This window comes from Leopardus geoffroyi, chromosome E1 (genome assembly GCF_018350155.1).
Source record: "Leopardus geoffroyi isolate Oge1 chromosome E1, O.geoffroyi_Oge1_pat1.0, whole genome shotgun sequence".
In the NCBI taxonomy this organism is placed as follows: domain Eukaryota; kingdom Metazoa; phylum Chordata; class Mammalia; order Carnivora; family Felidae; genus Leopardus; species Leopardus geoffroyi.
Genome location: NC_059330.1, coordinates 36,910,392 through 36,924,200, shown reverse-complemented (window position 1 = coordinate 36,924,200; position 13,809 = coordinate 36,910,392). Strand labels below are relative to the sequence as shown.

Below are 13,809 nucleotides of genomic sequence, written 5' to 3'. Positions count from 1 at the left end.
TGGAAATTGTTCAAATATATAGAAATTTTCTTTCTGCGAATATGAGTACATTGAACATATAATGCTTTCACTGCTCTAAGGATAGCTTTCATAGAAAACAGCAGAGGACAGAATTAGTACATTGAATATTGTTTTGCCAATGAAAAAATGTGATAGAGATTGATCAGAATTATTTTTCTCAAATTTGTTTTCTACATCCCTCCTCATACCCAGGGCTCTGAATGTCCTAGCATCTTCTTTAAATAAAATTTCAACTTCTGAATTATGAACAGTAATAACCCTTTCCTAGAATGAAATGAAGTCAAGCCATGAAGCCGCTATTTAAGTTTTTAGGCCTTAGATAGAAAAAACAAAATTAGATACTCCTCAACATACATGATTTACCCTAAACAATACCTCAATTTTACTTCGTTTTCACAATCAGAAAATAAAGTTGAGCATAAGGAACAGTAGTTGGAGAATTCTTCCAAAATCAATTTTAATTAAATACACGCACACTTTAATGTTGAACATGCCCATCTACTCAACGATTTTGGCTCTAAGGGGTCATGATCAGCATTTACACTTAGAATTACCACTTGGTACTAATAGACATTCTCTATAGAAGCCCTTAAGGTTTATACCCAAATTATTGCCCTATATTAATTATTAATAACTTAGGAAATGATAATTTTCTAAACCTTGCTTATTTTTCTAAAGAAGGGTATGGACACTGGCTTAGCTTCATTTGCTATTATTAAAATGATTTGTAATTCATTATCAATTAATTTAATGCTAGATTGCTTACAAAATTATTTTGCTCTATCTCTATGCTCTTTCCCCATTTGGCCTTAGGTGCTGAGCTGTGGGAGAATTCAGGAACTCCCTGAGGAAGGGGAAATATAGAACCAAAGGCAGGGGTGACTGGCAAGGTTGATCTCAGCAGATAAACAGAGGGAAGGGGTTGAGGGAACAGAGGGAAGAGATGGGGCGCACCCTTCTTGAGTGGTTACATAGAAGCTGTTTATGGGCACCACTACTTTACCATCTCATGCATGTACTATCATGCCCATTTTATGGGCAAGAAAGCTTAAGATCAGAGAACTTGAATGACTTCCCTGAGATCAGGTAGTTAATGTAATAATCATTCCGGGGTTTGGAACAGTTTACAAAACAAACCTCGCAAAATCCTGGAAAGACAGCCATTACCCTCTAGAGTTGCAAAGAAGAAAACTTGAAGAAGTCTCCAACCGAATATAATAAGCCGATCATGAAAATGGGAAGAGGGTGCAAAGTGCATCAGTCCTGGGTAACCTACCGATTGGTGGGTAACGCTCAGCACGGCAGACTGAAATCACAGGATTACAAAAGACTGCTCTAAAAAACAACAAAACCTGTACTGCATAGTGGAAGGCTCTGAAGGGCACAGTTCTCCAAAATACGAACTTTACGTGAATACGGGCAATCCCTGGACTTATAAAGTCCTGAGTTACCACATATAACGTACATTCATTGCTGCTGCCGACAGGGAGCGCCTGTGGGAAATGCTTGTAAGACTGAAAATAATTTGTTGGTACCAAGTGGAGAGATTCGGGTCAAGTTTTAAGCTTAGTGCTATACCAACTAAAACTACAGTAACATTTTTTAAGGCACTTGATAAAAACCATTCTAAAATTTACAGGAAAAATAAAAAGAGGAAAATAGAGTTTTGAAATTTTGAAAAAGAAAAGTAGTGACTGACGTTAGCAATTATTAAAACATTAAAAGGCTACAACAGGTCCTTGTACTGGTGCAAAAATATTCAGATCAATGTAACAGAATAAAGAGCTCCTTTAAATGTAATATATTAATATATGACAAATAAGGCACACAAGTAAAAGAGGGTGATTCAATAAATTATTTTGAGAAAAGTAGCAATTTGGAATGAAATGAATTTAGATGTTCATCTCACACTACATATCAAAATAAATTCCCCTGAATTAAATATAAATACAGAAGTCAAATTATAGAAAGCTGGAAGAAAGCGGAAAGTTTAACAAATCTCTGGAGGAAAAAAGGGGCATTCTAAGTTAGATAGAAGTGGTAAAATAAGTAAATAAATATGACAAGCTTAAAAAACAAAAACAACCACAAAAACAACTTTTGTGTGTAACAAGTATCAATCTATGCCAGGACGACAGAATGTCACATAAATGGTCAGAACTTCAGGACACTGACCCTGAGGGGTATACGTTCCCAGGAAGAGTTAATGTGGTCATACTCTTCTCCAAAATTCCCCTAGTTCACCCTGCCCAAATTATTGTGCTTCGGTGTTCCTCCACCTTGAATACCATCATTTGGAGAGTCATTTATGTTTTGAGACAATAAATACATTTTGAAGGATAATGGAGATACTAATCGCTCACAAATTGACACATATTAACTTAATCAGCCCAGCTCCTACCTCTAGCTGAGAAAATCTATGCTATTATAAAGAGAATTGTGACAGGTGGGGGGTAAAGGTAAGTAATTTGGGAGTTTTAAACACTTTGTATTATTAAAAAAAATGAAAACCACTTTATTGCATTTTCTTAACCCCAAAGTAATAGAAACACATAGTCAAATTTTAAATACAGAATATAGAAATAAATAGTCACCAAAGTATCCCAACATTTGTGACTTTTCTTTCAGACATCTCCTTTGCATACATGCATATGTTTGCATAAATACACACCTAATTTTAGCAAAATCCAATAGCTTTTTACACAATGTTTTATAACATGCTTCTAAAATGTCATGACGAATTTTCTAAAATAAGTAGGTTGTTAGCATTACGTTTAATGAGTACATACCATCCATGATTTGGACACATCATAATTTATTTAACAAATCTCCCATTGACGGACACCTAGGTTGCTTGCAGCTTTTCACCATAGTGATCAAGACATCAAGGCTGGGGGTGCCTGGGTGGCTCAGTCGGTTTAGTATTTGACTTCTGCTCAGGTCATGATCTTGTGCTCTGCAAGTTCGAAACCCCTCATCGGGCTCTGTGCTGACAGCTCAGAGCCTGGAGCCTGCTTCGGATTCTGTGTCTCCCTCTCTCTCTCCCCTCCCTTGCTTGCAATTTGTCTCTCTCTCGCTCTCAAAAATAAATAAACATTAAAAAAAAAGACATCAAAACTAGAGTATAGCAGGTTTGTTCAGTTTGGGTTGTTGCCTAGTAGTAAAGAGAGCAGTTTAGAGTTTGGTAATACCAACTGTGCTCCTTAAATCCAGCCAACCTACTTGGAATGGAGCTTCCTCTTTGCTCCTACCTCACTTAGAAACAGTTCTCTTTCCTGCCTACCTAGCCTGGACTCCAGGGTCAACCTCCTCTTACCTCTTTGAGATCTACCACCGTGCCATTCCCAACCTCTTGGATCGATCTGAACATTGGCTTTTCCACCTCTCCTGTGCCACTGAGTACATCAGAAAGAAACAGCATACTTAAATGACTGGCAGCTTTATTTATGATTTCAACCCAGGTTCTTAGTGTTCTTTGGAAATCCTTTATTTCATTTTTGCTAGGTTCCATGTTTTTTTCCTGCAGGGGATATGTCAAACTTTTAATATTCTTTAGTTTCAACTCCATCTCCATTCTGTATGATCTCTATTAGTGCTTCTTTAATTTTAGTATGCATCACTGTCACCTGTGGCTTTTTAATAATGCACATTCAGGGGCTCTTCCCTCCAATATTCTGATTCACCAACTCTGGGGCAGGCCTGAGGAATCTCCATGCTTTTTTTTTTTTCAATTTTTAAGTTTATTTCTTTATTTTGAGAGAGACAGAGATAGCACAAGTGGGGGAGGGACAGAGAGAGGGAGACAGAGAATCCCAAGCAAGCTCCACACTGTCAGCTTGGAGCCCGACGTGGGGCTCGAACTCATGAAACCATGAGATCATGACCTGAGCTGAAACCAAGAGTCGGATGCTTAACCGACTGAGCCATCCAGGTGCCCCAGGAATCTCCATGTTTAATAAGAGCCCACGTGATTTAAATCTTCATCTTACCTTTTCTAGTCCTGACTTCAAAGAGGAAGGGGCTCTATCCCCTTCCAAGGCCAACTATTACCACCTTGCTACAATTTCCATTGCCTCTGTTCTTGTCCGAGATAATGCTTCATCATCTACCACTGTACTACCTAACATTTTCAATCTCTTCTTCACCAGTTCTTCTGCTAGAAAAGGCTCAGTTTTTCTTTTAACGTTTATTTATTTTTGAGAGACGGAAAGAGGCAGAGTATGAGCAGGGGAGGAACAGAGAGAGAGGGAGACACAGAATTGAAAGCAGGCTCCAGACTCCGAGCTGTTAGCACAGAGCCTGACGCGGGGCTTGAACCCATGAACCGCGAGATTATGACCTGAGCCAAAGTCGGCTGCTTAACTGAGCCACCCAGGTGCCCCAAGGCTCAGTTTTTCTAGAGAAAAACCCTTCTTTTAACCCCAAATCCCTTGCTGTTCCTTCATCCCTCAGCACTCCACTAGATTTTCAGTTAAAACAGTATCTACTGTGGTGTCTACTTGTCACCTTCCATTACAGTGTAGACTTGAGCAACACGAGTTTGAATTGCATGGGTTCAGTTAATATGTGGATTTTTTTTTGATACATACAGTACAGTACTGTAAATGTATTTTCTCTTCCTTATGATTTTGTTTTCTCTAGCTTATTTTATTTAGGAATAAAGTCTATAATACATATAACATACCAAGAATGTTGACTTTGTGTATTATTGGTAAGGCTTCTATTCGACAATAGGCTATTAGTAAAGTTTCTGGGGAGTTAAAGTTATATATGAATTTTGACTGTGCGGGGGATTGGCATGCCTAACCTCTGAATTGTTCAAGTATCAGTTGTATTTCCTTAACCATAGGATTTTGGCTCCCACCTGGAAAGCTACTCTAAATCTGTTCTTTCAAAGTATCTAGTGACCAAAGCCAATCCCAATGACTTCTCAGTGCTAATTCTGTCTGATCTCTCTGCAGTACGTGATATTGCTAAGCCCCTCTTTGAGCTTATTTCCCCCTAGTTCTCCTTCTACCTCTCTGATATCCTTTTAGGACATCCTTGCTAGTTCCTCTGTCTGCTTCTTTGTATGTTCGCATCTCCCAGGGTATTATCTCTGGTCCTTTTGCTTTCTTCCTTTACATTCTCTCCCTGAGTGATCTATCTCTTAGGCTTTAATTCTCAGGTTTAATACAATCTTAAGCCTGTACCCTTCTCTGAAAAGTCTTTCATTTAAAGCTCTAAACCTATAGTGTCAAGCTCCAAGTTCCTTGAACTTGAATGATGAGTTTTGTTTTGGACATTATTTGCGTAAGAGTTCTTAGCTGCATGACAAAAACTGACTCAAGGTCAGAATCAGGGGAGCTCACGAGGCCCAGGGGACAGGAACCACAACAAATATCCAGCAGTGCACCAACTACAATGGTTGCTGCAGCTATGACTATAACCACCAGATGTCTTCCCATCTTTGTACCACATGGTCAAGATTCAAAGAGGGAGCGTCGTTTTGGCTAAGTCCAAATCATGTGGTCAGACTCTGGCAGCACCAGATTTGGCTGAAGAAGGACCTGGTAGTGGAAGGGGACCACCATCTCTCAACTAATACCACATATACTAGGAGACAACACAAAAAGAAATTGGAGAGTTTAATTTTTGTAATGTTTATTTATTTTGAGAGAGAGAGAGAGAGAAAGAGGTTGAGCAGGGGAGGGGCAGAGAGAGAAAGAGGGAGAGAGAGCAGGTTCCCCGCTGCCAGCACAGAGCCCAATGCAGGCCTTGAACTCACAAACTGCTAAATCATGACCTGAGCGGAAATCGAGAGTCGATCGCTTAACTGACTGAGTCACCCAGGTGCCCCTAGCAACCAGAGAGTTTATAGGGAGGGAAAGGAGTTGACTGCAGATGGCCAAATAATGAAATATACCCACCACAAAATACTATAGTTGATTGGTCCCTAATGACTTGTAAAATAAAGTCTCAACTATCAACAGGAAGTGAAGGGAATGGACCAACAGAGGAGGACTCTCCGTATTCTTTACAACTAACTGCAACCTACTTCCCCAGCCATTCTCCCTATACATTCTCTAACACAGCAAGTATTTTCATACAACTTGCCTTTGTTTCCTGAATATTTTCTCTTCCTAAAGTATCCCTACTTTCCTTCATTTGGCTGAATCTCACTTTTCCTTCAAGATTCAGCTAAGTATCACCTCCTCTATGAAGCCTTCTCTGATTCCTCTGGGAAGAGTTAATTTATTTTGTTCTCCCTCTACTTAGCACTTTGCTAAAAACACTCATGTATCTCAATGATTAGGGTTAGCTGCACACATCTGTTTTCCATTGGATTATTAGTTCCTTGAAGGCAGGGACTGGGTCTTATTCATCTTCATATCTTCAGCGTCTACATCAGTAAGCACATTTTAAGGAAGAATTAGGAAACAGAAGAGGTGAGGTTGCTATAATGATAAGGTCTCTTAGCTTATGGTTTACATTTTTCAGCTGAATTTCTTTTGCTCCATACACTGTACTTGCCTAATCATTTCAAATGAAACAGTCTACAGAGTTCTAGGTCAACTTCACTCTGGGTCAGATAACTTTTCTTATTTCTTATTCTTTAGCTGAAAGAAGGGAAGAGTAATGTTCTCATTGCTCTTCACAACTGAGGTGCCATCAGTACTTTAAGAGATCCAACAAGCAATTCAATTTTGCTTAATTGATAAATGTTTCTTTCAGAAGCACAGACTGAAGTCGTTGCATGCATTTCTCTGTATCTTAGACACTGGGCTTAAAAATAAGAATGCTAAAATATCTCACGCAATAAGTGTGTTGAGATCTTTATGTGACAGACTTCAGAAAAGAGGATATTATCTCTAATAGTGGAAATAAGTGTCTGTGGTTATGAATTAGTTTCTTTATGGTAAAAATGCTTCAATGAGATGGTTGCAAAGTAGTATGTCTGGTAAATTGACCAAGGTACAGAGGGAAATTTAAGTTTCTCTTTCAAGAATATTGATTTTATATTATGAAAATTATCTTAATTGAATAATACATTTTTTTCCAAAAATTAATTAAGAGAATGCTTTTGATTATCTAAAAGTTTGGAAAATAAAATACAATCAGAAGACTGAATTTTATAGGGCACCTGGATGGCTCAGTCACACATCTGACTTTGGCTCAGGTCATGATCTCATGATTTGTGGGTTCGATGTGCATGATTTGTGCATGCATGCTCACACGTGCTTTCTCTCTCTCAAAAATAAACGTTAAGAAAAAGAAGACCAAATTTTAAAGGAAACAGTTATTTAAATTTATCAAGTGGACATTCAGTAGCAACTAAGTATTAAAGTTTCATTTCTAGGGGCACCTGGGTGGCTCAGTCGGTAAAACGGCCAACTTTGGCTCAGGTCATGATCTCACAGTTCATGAGTTCGAGCCCCACATCGGGCTCTGTGCTGACAGCCTGGAACCTGCTTCGGATTCTGTGTGTGTGTCTCTCTCTGCCCTTTCCCCACTCTTGCTCTGTCTCTCTCTCTCTCTCAAAAATAAATAAACATTAAAAAAAAAGTTTCATTTCTAGAAAACTAGTATTTTATACCTAATCTGTGCTTTAGGCAGGCCACAAGACTTTAAAATGACAGACCTTCTGTCATTTGTCGATAGTCTAATTCCTCTGTTCTAAAATTAATTTACTAAAGAAGGTTGGATTTACATGATGAGTATATGCAGTATTCCTGTTAAGAAACTGTTTAAAAAAGGGGCACCTGGGTAGCTCAGTTGGTTAAAGTGTCTGACTCTTGGTTTCTGCCCAAGTCATGATCTCATGGTTTGTGAGTTTGCACCCCACATTGGACTCCGTGATGTCAGTACGGAGGCTGCTTGGGATTAAATCTCTCTCTCCCTTTTTCTCTGCCCCTAACCCACTTGTGCTCACTCTCTCTTTCTCTCTCTCTCTCTAAAAAAAAAAAAGAAGAAGAAGAAGCTGTTTAAAAAGATTCAAAATCTGAAGATGTTGAATTAATTTCTTTTTTGGTTGATTTGACCATATTCTACAATCAATGGCTTTTCCAATTTCTAAATCCCAATATATGTTTCAAGAAAATGGAAATTTGGGAATATTGGATTGGCCACTTAAACAAGTGGAAAGATTTTAACAAAAGTTGATAGAAAAGTACTCAATGACTAAAGAAGGGGATGTTTCCTTAGCTGTATTTGTTCTAAGAGAAATTAGTAGCTAGTGGTAATTAGATATGTAACTTCAGTGATGTGGGAAACTACCCAGCATGTCTACATACTCTAAATTTTTTAAAAATATTTATTTATCTTCGAGAGATAGAGGGAGAGACAGAGCATGAGTGGGGGAGGGGCAGAGAGAGAGAGGGAGACACAGCATCCGAAGCAGGCTCCAGGCTCCGGGCTGTCAGTGCAGAGCCTGACGTGGGGCCTGAACTCACAAACCGCTAGATCATGACCTGAGCTGAAGTCAGATGCTTAACCAAGTGAGGCACCCAGGCACCCCAGGTCTACAGACTCTAAAGAAGAATTATGCTTTGGGTTTGTATTATATTCCTAAAATATTTTCTGGCATGAAGAATCTGACTTAAAATTACATACATGCACATGATATTCTTAATTATCCTTCCAGATGTGATACAGTCACTGTCACTGCAAAGCTTTCTCTGACATGCCAACAGAAAGCTAATCACTTTTTTGTATCTCTTTTCCTCATTAGGTATTGAGCTTATCTTGGGCAGTGAGCAGACTATATTCATTTTGTATTCTCACCACTTGCACTGTGCCTGACTCATAACAGATGCTCAGTAAATGTTAATAAATGAATGAATAAATAAAAAAAATTAATTACATGTATAAATACCGGTACAACAATAGCCAAGAAGAGTGACATGAGGGTGGAGAAAAGAATGAAATCATGCAAAGTCTTGGATGTGTTAATGACAGTGAGTCCAATTCTAAGGATAACAAGAACCTTTGAATGATGGCAGCATGGTGTCTCTATTAAAAGAAGCCAAGGGGCACCTGGGTGGCTCAGTCAGTTGTGTATCTGACTCTTGATTTCAGCTCAGGTCATGATCTCACAGTTTGTGGGTTCGAGCCCCATGTTGGGCTCTGCACTGACAGTGCAGAGCCTACTTGGGATTCTCTTTCTCCCCCTCTGTCTCTGTCTCTGTCTCTGTCTCTCTCTCTCTCTCTCTCAAAATAAATAAATTAGTTAAGAAAAACAAGTGAAAGAAGGCAAGAGTGAATTTGGGGAGTCAAGTTGGACAATTAGTAATCCAGACGAGAAGTGGTAAAGGTTTGGGCTAGGGCAGAGATGGCGGATGGAGAATGACGGATGCATCAGAGAGACATTTAGGAGGCAGAAATGCTGGATATGGTGGAGAGCTGGATGTTGGGGTGGGGTGAATGAAAGAGTGAGTCAAAGATGATTGCACCATTTACCAAAAGAAAGTAGCAGAGCTACAGGTTTTAGGGGGAACACAATTTGAGGCATGTTGAGCCTGGGGTGCTGGTGAGACATCCATGCATCACTATGAGGAAGGGACTATTCCTATCCCCTCGCCTAACACACAAGGCAACCAAGGCTGAGGAGTTGACATAACTTGCTAGCTTGTAGAGCCAGGAGGCAGCCCCAGGCCTGCCTCCAAAGCCCATGCTGTTAACTTCCATGCCATATAGCATAGTGATCCTTGGTTTCGAGAAAGCACCAATACATATAGCAAGCAGAGGTGCACTGTTGACTTTCTTCCTCAGGAGGCCTAAATGTGTCTCAACTGAAGCAACCATGCTGGAGGGCAAGGCCATTGAACAGCTTCCAAAGCTAGATGGTGGCATTCTTTCCCACACATGTCTGCCTAAACAGATGGCAGTGAAGCCATAGGCCACTGGAGAAAGACAGGGAACAGAAAAAAAATGGTGGATCCTCAGGGCACTGGTAGAAGTGCAAAGGTCTCGTTCAGGTGAAAGAAAATGTGTAATAAAATTCACCGGTTCAGCTGAACAGGTAATTACAGAGTTAATAAAACAAGAATTCCTGACACAATAGATTCTAACACGGCCATGGGTGTCATAGTCACTAAGTGACTTTTTAGTTTGCTGATCATTGATCCACTAGACACTAACAGCTCCAATCGGATCAATACGGGATAACGTATGAGGAGGACTTTTGCATGTTAAAAATCTACTGGAAATTTTACATGAAAGAGTTCATTATCTGGGTAATGTGACCTGTGTCCAAATGATACATGTGGATCATTTGTTACATTTTTTTAATGGCAAAAAAATGAATTTTTTTCTAAAAGCTTAATTATGTGAGAAATTCCACTGCCGAGAAACTGAAGCCACGTGGGTGTCATGAATGTGTAAACATGTTAATTTGAGAGCTGTGATACCTAAAGAGGTACATTTCATCCTGCTCTCTCAGCTTGCCTTTCCCCAACAGGGTCACCTCACCCCCTTCTCCCTTCCGAGGGCCAGCCAACGCTCTGTTCTTGAGTCTTCCTCTCTCTGTAGCTTGGGCAGCTCCACTTTTCCTGAATCCCTTCTAGGAGCTTGTCATCCAAGGCCAGTATTTACCTCAGGATGTCTTTTGCTATCTTTATCCCCCTGGAGCCTTGTTGTTATATACAGTCTTACTAGAAGAAGGTAGATATGAGAATATACATGTGGCAAAGAACTCACATATCTCTTAGTTCTAGAAAGACATGCCTTAAAGCTGAAGCAATAACAATAGGCTTGTTCACGGAAGCCAGACAAATCAAAAAGGGTTCTGGTAAATGAACGTATTTTATATATTTGGTTCTGAATATTTTATCGAGACATAATTTACATAAAATGCAATTCTAAGTGTACAGTTGGATGACTTTGACAACATATATATATAGTTGTACAAGCAGTTTAGTAAATCAAAATATCGAATATTTCCATCACTCCAAAAAGTTGCTTTATGCCTTTTTGCAGTCAATATACTCCCTCCATCCCTGGCCCTGGCAACCACTGATCTATTTTTCTATCTATAGCTCTGACTTTTTAGCGGTGTTCTATACGTGAAATCATATGATATTTAATCTTTTATGTCTGGCTTCCTTCAATTAGCATAAAACTTTTGAGATTCATCCATGTTATATGTATGAGCAGTTAATTACTTTTTATTGCCAGACAGTCCCTCAGTATATGGATATACCACACGTTATGTGTTTATCGGTTGATGGATGCTTGAGCTGTTCTAGGTTTAGGACTATTGTGAATAAAGCTGCTATAAACACTCAAGGCAGAATCCGTGTTCAGACCCAGGCAGTCTGGATTCACAACCCACGTTTGTAAGTACTCCTCTCCACTGTTGCCCAATCAGGAGCCACAAAGCTATTTGCCATCATCACAGCACCCCTTTTCTCCTGTTCTCCTGACTACTCCTGGTTCCTGTAATGCTTTCCAAGTAGCAATTGCCTGGCCCCAAATCAAGCACCACAGAGTTAGGCAAGTGGTCAAAAGCAACATGCCTTCAAATTGTATTTTTTTTCAATATATGAAATTTATTGTCAAATTGGTTTCCATACAACACCCAGTGCTCGTCCCAAAAGGTGCCCTCCTCAATACCCATCACCCACCCTCCCCTCCCTCCCACCCCCCATCAATCCTCAGTTTGTTCTCAGTTTTTAAGAGTCTCTTATGCTTTGGCTCTCTCCCACTCTAACCTCTTTTTTTTTTTTTCCTTCCCCTCCTCCATGGGTTTCTGTTAAGTTTCTCAGGATCCACATAAGAGTGAAAACACATGGTATCTGTCTTTCTCTGTATGGCTTATTTCACTTAGCATCACACTCTCCAGTTCCATCCACGTTGCTACAAAGGGTGATACTTCGTTCTTTCTCATTGCCATGTAGTATTCCATTGTGTATATAAACCACAATTTCTTTATCCATTCATCAGTTGATGGACATTTAGGCTCTTTCCATAATTTGGCTATTGTTGAGAGTGCTGCTATAAACATTGGGGTACAAGTGCCCCTATGCATCAGTACTCCTGTATCCCTTGGGTAAATTCCTAGCAGTGCTATTGCTGGGTCATAGGGTAGGTCTATTTTTAATTTTCTGAGGAACCTTCACACTGCTTTCCAGAGTGGCTGCACCAATTTGCATTCCCACCAACAGTGCAAGAGGGTTCCCGTTTCTCCACATCCTCTCCAGCATCTATAGTCTCCTGATTTGTTCATTTTGGCCACTATGACTGGCGTGAGGTGATATCTGAGTGTGGTTTTGATTTGTATTTCCCTGATGAGGAGCGACGTTGAGCATCTTTTCATGTGCCTGTTGGCCATCCGGATGTCTTCTTTAGAGAAGTGTCTATTCATGTTCAAATTGTATTTTAAAGAAAGCCTCTGTATTCCCAAACTAATTGAGGAAATTTATTTGTAAGGAAACCCTCTAATTTAGATTTTTAAAAAAATGTTTATTTATTTTTGAGAGAGAGAGAGAGAGAGAGAGAGAGAAAGAGACAGAGCTCAAGCAGGGGAGGGCAGAGAGAGACAGAGACAAAGAATCCAAAGCAGGCTCCAGGTTCTGAGCTGTTAGCACAAAGCCGGACACAAGGCTCAAACTCATGAGCCGTGAGATCATGACCTGAGCCAAAGTCAGACGCTTAACTGACTGAGCAACCCAGCACCCCCTGACTTAGATATCTTTAAAGGGAGTTTTAGAAAATAAATTAACATTGTGGCCACCATCTGGTGGTCCATGGCTTAAGTTCTAACATGGCACTTAAAACTTCTCTTACCCAGAAGGGTTGATCTAGCATAACTTATTACCTTTGGAACAACATAAATTCATTATATAAACAGTGGAAAAATATCTGCCAATGGTGTGACCTTACACCCATATTGTTTAGAAAAACAAAAACCAAAAATAGACTTATAAGAGAAATATTAGTATTGAAAAGTCCATGGACAAGAAAGACAACTTTAAAATTTTTTCTAGTTTACTATTGTAGGCATGTATTTTTAGTGCTATAACAATAAAGAAAACCTGAATAATAACAGCTAAAAGTAATTAAGAATATAGATTGTAGAATTAAAAAAATTACAATCAAGCATATACTTGATTCTTGGTGCACCGAAGGATAAGAATGACAAAGAAAACTGAAATCAAAAGATAATACAAGTTTAGGGGTACCTGGCTGGCTCAGTTGGAAGAGCATGCGACTCTCGATCTCAGGGTCATGAGTTCAAGCCCCATGTTGGGTGTAGAGATTACATACATACATACATACGTAAGTAAATAAATAAGATACAAGTTTGTCTCAGCTAACAATGTCACTTAGAAAATTCTTCTGTTTGCCCAAAGTTGAACTGTGCATAATTGTTCTTACGTCTTTCTTTTTTATTTTATTAGATCAAAAAATTATTATAAAAATTTCAAACATGTACTAACATACGGACTATAATAAACTTCCTTGCCTTATCACCCCACTTCAACAATTATCAATTCTTGGTCAATCCTATGTCTTCTATCTCCCATTCACTCCTCACCTCCACCCAAATTAATGCCTTTTTTAACTTTTTAACTTTGAAATAATTTTATATTTTCAGAAAAGTTGCTAAAATAGTACAGTTCCCATATACCCTTCATCAGCAACCTCTGATGCTAACATATTACAAAACCACAGTATGACAGCTTAGCTGCCCAAACCAAGAAACTATTCTTATTTTTCTGCAAGAAACACTGCACAGTTTTTGTACTCCTCTGCTGAGTGCAAATTCATCCATTTGAGGGAACATTAACCATAAAACACCATCCATCC

The 13,809-nt window shown here is 39.2% G+C and overlaps 1 protein-coding gene and 1 non-coding gene across 2 annotated transcripts in view; one reads left to right on the top strand and one right to left on the bottom strand.

Moving 5' to 3' along the window:
* The window catches only part of SKAP1 (src kinase associated phosphoprotein 1), a 280,282-nt gene that overhangs the window by 124,539 nt on the left and 141,934 nt on the right, over positions 1-13,809 (bottom strand). The window lies entirely within an intron of this gene.
* On the top strand, positions 13,180-13,252 carry TRNAE-CUC. The gene has a single exon. It is a non-coding gene; the product is annotated as a tRNA-Glu (tRNA).